Below are 7,513 nucleotides of genomic sequence, written 5' to 3'. Positions count from 1 at the left end.
GATTTTTGATAACTGATTCAGTTTCTTTGCTGGTTATAGGTGTGTTCAAATTTTCTATTTCTTCCTGTTTGAGTTTTGGTAGTGTGTTGGTATTTAGGAATTTTTCCATTTCTTCCAGATTGCCAAGTTTGTTCACATGTAAGTTTTCATAGTATTCTCTGATAATTGTTTGTATTTCTGTGGTGTTGGTTGTGACCTCTCCTCTTTCTCTCCCTTTAATACTAAGTAGGCAATTAAAGATACAGATTATATCTTAATAGTTTTCTGGACCCCTGGCAAATTGTGCAGAGACTGACTCACATTTGGCACTCGTTAAATGTTAATTGCATAAGTGAATTAATAACTAAGTTGTTAATTCTAGGTTAAATATCCTAAGATTTCATGCTAAGACTCTTCATTATCTTTACTATTCTTGGTATATTCTTTCTTTTGCCAATACTTTCCTTTAATTGAGGTATATTATGATCAGTGAGAAATGAACAGGAAGACATAATTCTGTGATGAAAGATGTGGGAACTTTAAAGTCACATGTACCCAGTTGAGTATCTAGTTTCATCCAGATGCTACCTAAGTGATCATGAAAATTTATTCCCCCCCTGAGCCTTGGTTTCCTCATCACATAAAATATGAATTATAATATCTGACCATAGGGTTATTACTACAACTAAATGATACAGTCTAGGTAAGGATTCTGGCATGTAGCAAGTTAATACTCAATTCGTTACATTAGGTTTGTATTTTAGAACTCATCACATTATTGCAATATGTAACTGTTATGCTAATTTTTTTGAATAGTCCTCCAGAATTGGACTGAATTCCCACTCTTTTGATAGATATGTAAATCAATTTTATTTCTGAGAAATTGAGTATAGGGACACCTGGGTGGCTCAGTAGGTTAAGCATCTGGCTCTTGATTTAGACTCAGGTCATGATCTTACTGTTTGCGGGTTCAACCCCCATGTCAGGCTCCATCCTTACATTGCAGAGCCTGCTTGGGATTCTCTCTCTCCCTCCCTCTGCCCCTCTCATGTGCACACTCTCTCTCTCTCTCTCAAAATAAATAAAATAAACTTAAAAAAATAAAATAAATTGAGTATAACAAGTTAATACATTTAGGTGAAAAAATTGAAATGGGAATAATATATTTCAATACAATTATTTTGTCTATGTTCAGAGAAACATTTCTCAAGTAGGAAGCCATTTGTCTCTTTTATTGTCATGAACTCTACTTAACAAACTTCAAGAGCAATGTGATGAACCGTCCCTCAAAATTATGAAAGCTTCACTAGCTCCTTTTCAATTGGTGTGATCATGTCAGCTACTCTCTCTGCAAGGCAATATCTATCATTTAAGTTCTTTCATTGGTATTTTACCCTATGTCTAAATACTCAGTTTAACTGGAAAAATAACAATGGAGATAGAATAGAGCTTGGATTTTAGTGGGTGTCAGGGAATAGGCATAAAAATACAGATTACTGTTTTGAAAACTGTTGTTCTCCATTGGATATTGGTCTGGCTGTGGTGTTTCATCACCGGGGAAGAGGATACAGCTGGTCTACTGGCTGCCCTTGCTTGAAATATGTGGCTGGAAATGACGTACCAAGAGTGACACTGTAAAAGTCCAAAATGAAGTCACTTATCAACTGGAGTTAGGCTTAGAAAGATAGTCAAGAGATGCAGTGAAATGAGACCATGGCAAGAGTAAATGATGAAGCAAGTAGTTAAGAGTGGTAAAACTCCCTGGGTATATTCATTTATAATTTTAAAATCTCAAATGAAAAACTTGAGTACCCTTATAACCTGAATTACTTAGATGTTGGAAAAAATAAGAAGTGAAAGTATTACCTGAGTTTACTCCAGAAAATTTTATTAAACTTTCATGAGAAGTACAGTAGAGATGTCTTAATTACTTACAAGTCTTGTGTATTGCAGATTTTTAAAAAAATGCATTAACACTAATTTAAACCATACAACTACTGTATATCATGGTACATGAACCGGACACATGCCAGTATCCGTGCATATGTATTTTGTAATTTTCTCCAACAATCATCCTGTTAAGTAATTCTTTCCTCTTTTCAAGATGAATAAAAACCCAAGATGAATAAAGGTAGTCAGTAGCAAAGCTACTACTCTTTTATTATGGAAACAAGATGGCGTCTAATTACTGTTGACCTTAACTTTAGTATTTGGCTGGGTAATTCAATAGCACTAATTTTGACCTCATGACTAAATGTTAGTCTCACCTTGACCATTTTTAGCTAACTCTGAGCATGTCACTTTAAACTTTAGGAGTTTATTTTAAAATTATAATATGTGAAGAATATATGTTATTACTCGCTTTACTGAATTATGGTGATCCATCCAGTTAGTATGTAAATATATCCTATAAACCATCAAATGATATGCTTGTTTTTGATAGCACTGTAGATTAATAAATTTACTAAATTTTGATAGTCACATATCTTAAAGATAACAGCATTTTACAGGACTGTTTATGTCCTTTGTTAAAAATATTTCTTTTTTTTTAAATTTTTTAACATTTATTTATTTTGGGGAGAGAGAGAGACAGAGTGCGATCAGGGGAGGAACAGAGAGAGGGGGAGACAAAGAATCCGAAGCAGGCTCCAGGCTCTGAGCCATCCACCCAGAGCGCAATGTGGGCCTCGAACTCAGAAACCGTGAGATCATGGCCTGAGCTGAAGTCAGACACCAGCCTACTGAGGCATCCATACATCCCTAGAAATATTTCCTACATGGAAACTTTAAATGCATATCTACATAAAGTACAATTCTATTTTCCCTCCTTTAAATTCTCTTTAAAATGTTTCCTATAGATTTTGACAATTTTACAGTCTAGAAAATTCCCTGGTTTAGGCTTAAGCACAGAGGCCAAGAATTATGACGAATACATTTAATATTTCAATAGCATATTCTCTTAGAAAAATTGTAATAGTTTAATATTTCTTACACTTGCAAGATACAAGTTAATATCTGAAGAAGTGACAAAAACAGAGGTGTAAGGGCTATCTGGGAGGCCATACATTTGATCATAGAATCTTCTCCTGAAGGATTTCAAAAATTGGGCTTATATTATTGTTGAAAGCATAATACTATCTTGAGTAAGGTGATAGACATCTCATAGGATCCTTCTTTTCAGAGTTCAGTATTTATGTCTGGGAATTCATACTGAAAAAATAATTCCAGATTTCACATTTCATAAGTTTAAATGTTCGCATCAAAAACATTTCCTAAAATACTCTTGTTATTTTAAGGAAAGTTGTTGCCCTTAATTTGATTTAAAGCAGTGATTTAAAAAAAATTAAATATTTATTTAGTTTTGAGAGAGAGAGAGAGAGCGAGAGAGAGAGAGAGAGAGAGAGAGAGCGCTAGCACATTAGCAGGGGAGGGGCAGAGAGGGAGGGAGACACAGAATCCGAAGCAGGCTCCAGACTTCATGCTGTAGCACAGAGCCTGACGCAGGGCTCGAACTCATGAGCTGTGAGATCATGACCTGAGCTGAAATCAGATGCTCAACCGACTGAGCCACCCAGGCACCCCTTCAAGCAGTAACTTTTAAACTGTTTTTGTAAGAATACTTGAGGTACTTGGGTGCAGGGAGGATGGACGGAGATGAGTGGATGCGGCTAGCTGATGTCCATACCCTAAGCCTCTTGAAACCCGTCCCGCTTTATTTTTGGTTTGTTATGTGCATTGGCCACCCGCTTAATATTTTAGCCTTTAAAAGAAATATTCAGCTGCTAAAACCAAATAGCAGAGTTTTAAAACCAATGGCTTAGAATAAAGTTATCCTGTTTTCCCCTGGGAGATAACACAGACTTGCTTTTGAAATAGTACAGTCTTCATTTAACCATGGAGACTCATCACCTTATCCATTCCTTTTACATAAACGATTAGCTTCTTATTTAGGTATTGTCAAAACCACCGTAAGCGCGTGCTTCAGTTAGAAAGGTATGAAGCCATTATGCTAGGTCTGTAATTATGCCCAATCCAAGCATTCCATTGCTTTCAGATTTCAGATTTTGTAACCATCATTTCCACTGCCACCTTCTTGCTCCCACAGATTTTAGTTGTCCTTCTTGATCCCATCCCAGTCTATTGAGCTAGAACCTCCGGATTCATTTTGCCCTACCCAGTCAGCCTCTCATAGCCTCACATGTTTCTCTGCCTGACACTTGTGACTTAATCATTCCCGAGACTTTTGTGATTGGGTTTTGTTAATAGAAAATTTTGAATTTTTCTGCCTGCTCATTGATAGAATATTACTGTAGCCATGTGTGATTTTCAAATGTGCAGTTATTTATTTTTGAATTATTTCATATCTGAATGATATATATCATTTCATGAGGGTAGTATTTCCTGTTGTATAGTATGCTGCTAAAATTAGAAACGTTTATGTTTTATCTCTTAATATAATTTTAATGCCAAAATCTTTACTCATATCCAGAATTTAAAAGACACCAAAATTATCTAAATCATTCAGTGTAAATAATATGAGAAATTAAACATATTTGCTTATCCAAATATTTTGCTATTGCTGGTTTTCATGTGTAATGTTATACATAGGGTATTAAAACATTTGTAAATCACTCTTGCAAAAGGCTTTGTAGAAAAGCAACTTTAGAAGGGTTTCAAAGGCAACTGTAATTGATGGGAAGGCTTTCGCCAAGTTTGTCTCCCTTTAGCCTTTATAGAAACTCAGGTTATCTTTCCATGAGGAACCTTCCACTGACCACCCCCCACCCGCCCCTGGACCGGGTGAAACACCTCTGTTGCACTCTTCTATAGTACCATGTACCTCTCTTTGATAGTATTTGTTGCAATTGCAATTTTCCATACGTTTTACTAGGAACATTTGATTAATGTCTCTCTCCCTCTTTGTGAGTTCCTTGAGGGCCAAAACAATCATTGTTTTTTTGATCATTGTATCCTCAGTTCCTGCCTTAGTGCTGAACCTACCAGGTTCAAGAAATAGTGTTAAGTAAGTTGAAATAAATGCATGCATGTGAATTGCTTCCTTTGTTTGGAGTTACATTTGCCCTAAACCTTAAAGGATATGAAAATCTTTGGGCGCCTGGGTGGCTCAGTTGGTTGGGCGTCCCAATTCAGCTCAGGTCATCTCACAGTTCTGTAAGTTTGAGACCTGCACTGGCTTCTCTGCTGTCAGCATGAAGCCCGCTTTGGATCCTCTGTCTCCCTCTCTCTGCATTTCCCCCACTTACATGAGTGCGTGCTCTTTCTCTCTCTCTCTTTCTCTCTCTCTCTCTCTCTCAAAAATAAATAAACATTAAAAACAATTTAAAGGATATGAAAACCTAACACATTATGGACATTTTTATTCATATGTAAATCATATCCCTTCCTGTAGTTCTTACAAAAATTTGATGAAATTGTTACTATTTTTTTAAATGACAAATTGTGTGAAAAGTTTATGACTTTATGACTTCAATATTCCACTTAATTTATCACTGATGCCTGTTTACTTAGGTAACACTTTGTTATTTAGAAAATACCACTAAGAATTTCAAAGAAAACAAAAGATTGGTAAAAAAAAAAAAAGGCATCATTTACGTATCCCAGTATATGAACACATCATACACAATTCAGCTAATATTTTTAAAGGGTGTATTTCCCCAATGTAGGGAGTTTAGTAGTATCCACACAAAATTGCCTTTAGTTTTAGTTCATAGGTATTTTTTTAAAAACAGGTTCTTGTAAGGAAATTGTTGACTTGTTTTCCCCAAGGAGAAGATTTGAAAAAGCATAAATTATTTTGCAAGCGGCATAAATCAGCCTTCAGGGTACTAATCTCCAAAAGGACTCTTAGTGTGGGTTGACATACCTACCATGAAGCAAGAGTCCTCATGGGAACAAATTTGACTTAAAAATTTCCACCTTCTGAAATGCTGGGGCAACTTGCTTAAATAATAGAGCTGAAGAGAAGGCCCAAACACCAGGCTTAGTACAGATTTCATGATAGGAAATAAAATAACAGAGAGCCAGGGTAATAAATTGTGGCCACCAGTCAGACCTAAGTTTCCGGAAATAGAGTTTGAGAGAAAGAGAGATAACTGAGCTGTCTTTGTCATATTGAGGACTTACCTCATGCCTTCATTGCAGTATATTTTTACTTTGTATATAGTATCTGTCATATAAATTTTATTTTGCGAAAAAGCAAACACTTTCAAAATATATAGCCACTTCTGACACTCTGAACGGAAGCGAATACATGTGCTGCTTCTTGTATATTCACCAAGTTTGGTTACTTTTTGGACCCTGAAAAGTCAGGTAGAAAATGTATAGTAGTCAGTTATAACAGAAAAGCAATTCATCCTTTGAAACAACAGCTCAGGAAATACTTAGGTCTCTAAGAATTTCACAGGAATGTGGAGTGTTGTTTTCCCCATTCTAAGAAGGATATATAGTAATGCTGACTATTTAGGTTCATTATTGATATTTAATTTGAGTTCTTTATTTCATATAAGCTTAATAGCCTCATAATATTCTCCTTGAAATGAAATGAAATTTATAATTTGGCAGCATCTTAGTAATAGCCAAAGCTTTGCATTTAATGCAGGCTGATACAAATCTCTGGAGCCTAGTGTGGTGGGAAGCTTGGTGGTCTTTGTCCAAAGCTAACCTTGTTTTTGTTTCCTTTATTTGTTACAAATGGGTGAGAGCTCTCTTAACTGGAGTAGGTTCCATATATAAAAAGCTATCTTCACTCCATTTACTATTGATTTCTAAAGGTTTGACCTCTTACATTTTTCAAAATTGTGGGTTAACCTTTTTGCCTGAAGGAGAATGGTACCTGGGAATGAATTTCCATTTTCTAAAGTAATGTGACCATAGAAGCAGGACTAAAAATGACCTATGACATTAACCTATGGCTCTTAAGAGGATAACCTCATTTACTTGGTTTGATAAAAGAAAAAAACAAAAACAACAACAACAACAACAAAAGCAAAATGATTTTATTTTCAGTTGACCAAAATGGAGTACAGACTCTTTCAAAAAACTTTTCAAAACCCTTTCTCAGTAGAGTATGACGAGGCCAAGGTCACAGAAGTCATGTCTGCTCTCCGCACTGTCAATTGTTCAGTCAGAACCCCGTTCCAATAAAACTTACTTCTTTATTTCAATCAAATTAGGGGAAATGACAGTTATAAGAAAAGCATTTTATTGCTCACTATGATATCAAGGCACTCATTGAACCAGCAAGTGCTTTGACCTTATGTAATAGTTATCATTTTAGCAGCTTTAACCAATTTGATCATAATTGCTGGGCAGATAGTTTGTCAAATAAAGAATTCCTTAGCTCAGACTCTGTAGCTTAATCTTCTCTGACATAGTCCTATCATGGCCCCAGCTTTATACTGTCATATCTTAAATGTTTTCTCTATGTTGTATAAAGTTCAATAATTCTGATGTACATTTTAACCCTAAAAAGAAAGAAGGAAACCTACAGAAGTTTATTCTCACTTGAGAAAAC

At 35.5% G+C, this 7,513-nt stretch overlaps 1 protein-coding gene across 3 annotated transcripts in view; it reads left to right on the top strand.

Moving 5' to 3' along the window:
• THSD7A (thrombospondin type 1 domain containing 7A) overlaps positions 1-7,513 on the top strand; it is a 438,927-nt gene that overhangs the window by 125,257 nt on the left and 306,157 nt on the right. The window lies entirely within an intron of this gene.

Source organism: Prionailurus bengalensis, chromosome A2, assembly GCF_016509475.1.
Source record: "Prionailurus bengalensis isolate Pbe53 chromosome A2, Fcat_Pben_1.1_paternal_pri, whole genome shotgun sequence".
In the NCBI taxonomy this organism is placed as follows: domain Eukaryota; kingdom Metazoa; phylum Chordata; class Mammalia; order Carnivora; family Felidae; genus Prionailurus; species Prionailurus bengalensis.
Note: the sequence above shows the minus strand (reverse complement) of the source record. Positions and strands in the feature narration are given on the sequence as shown.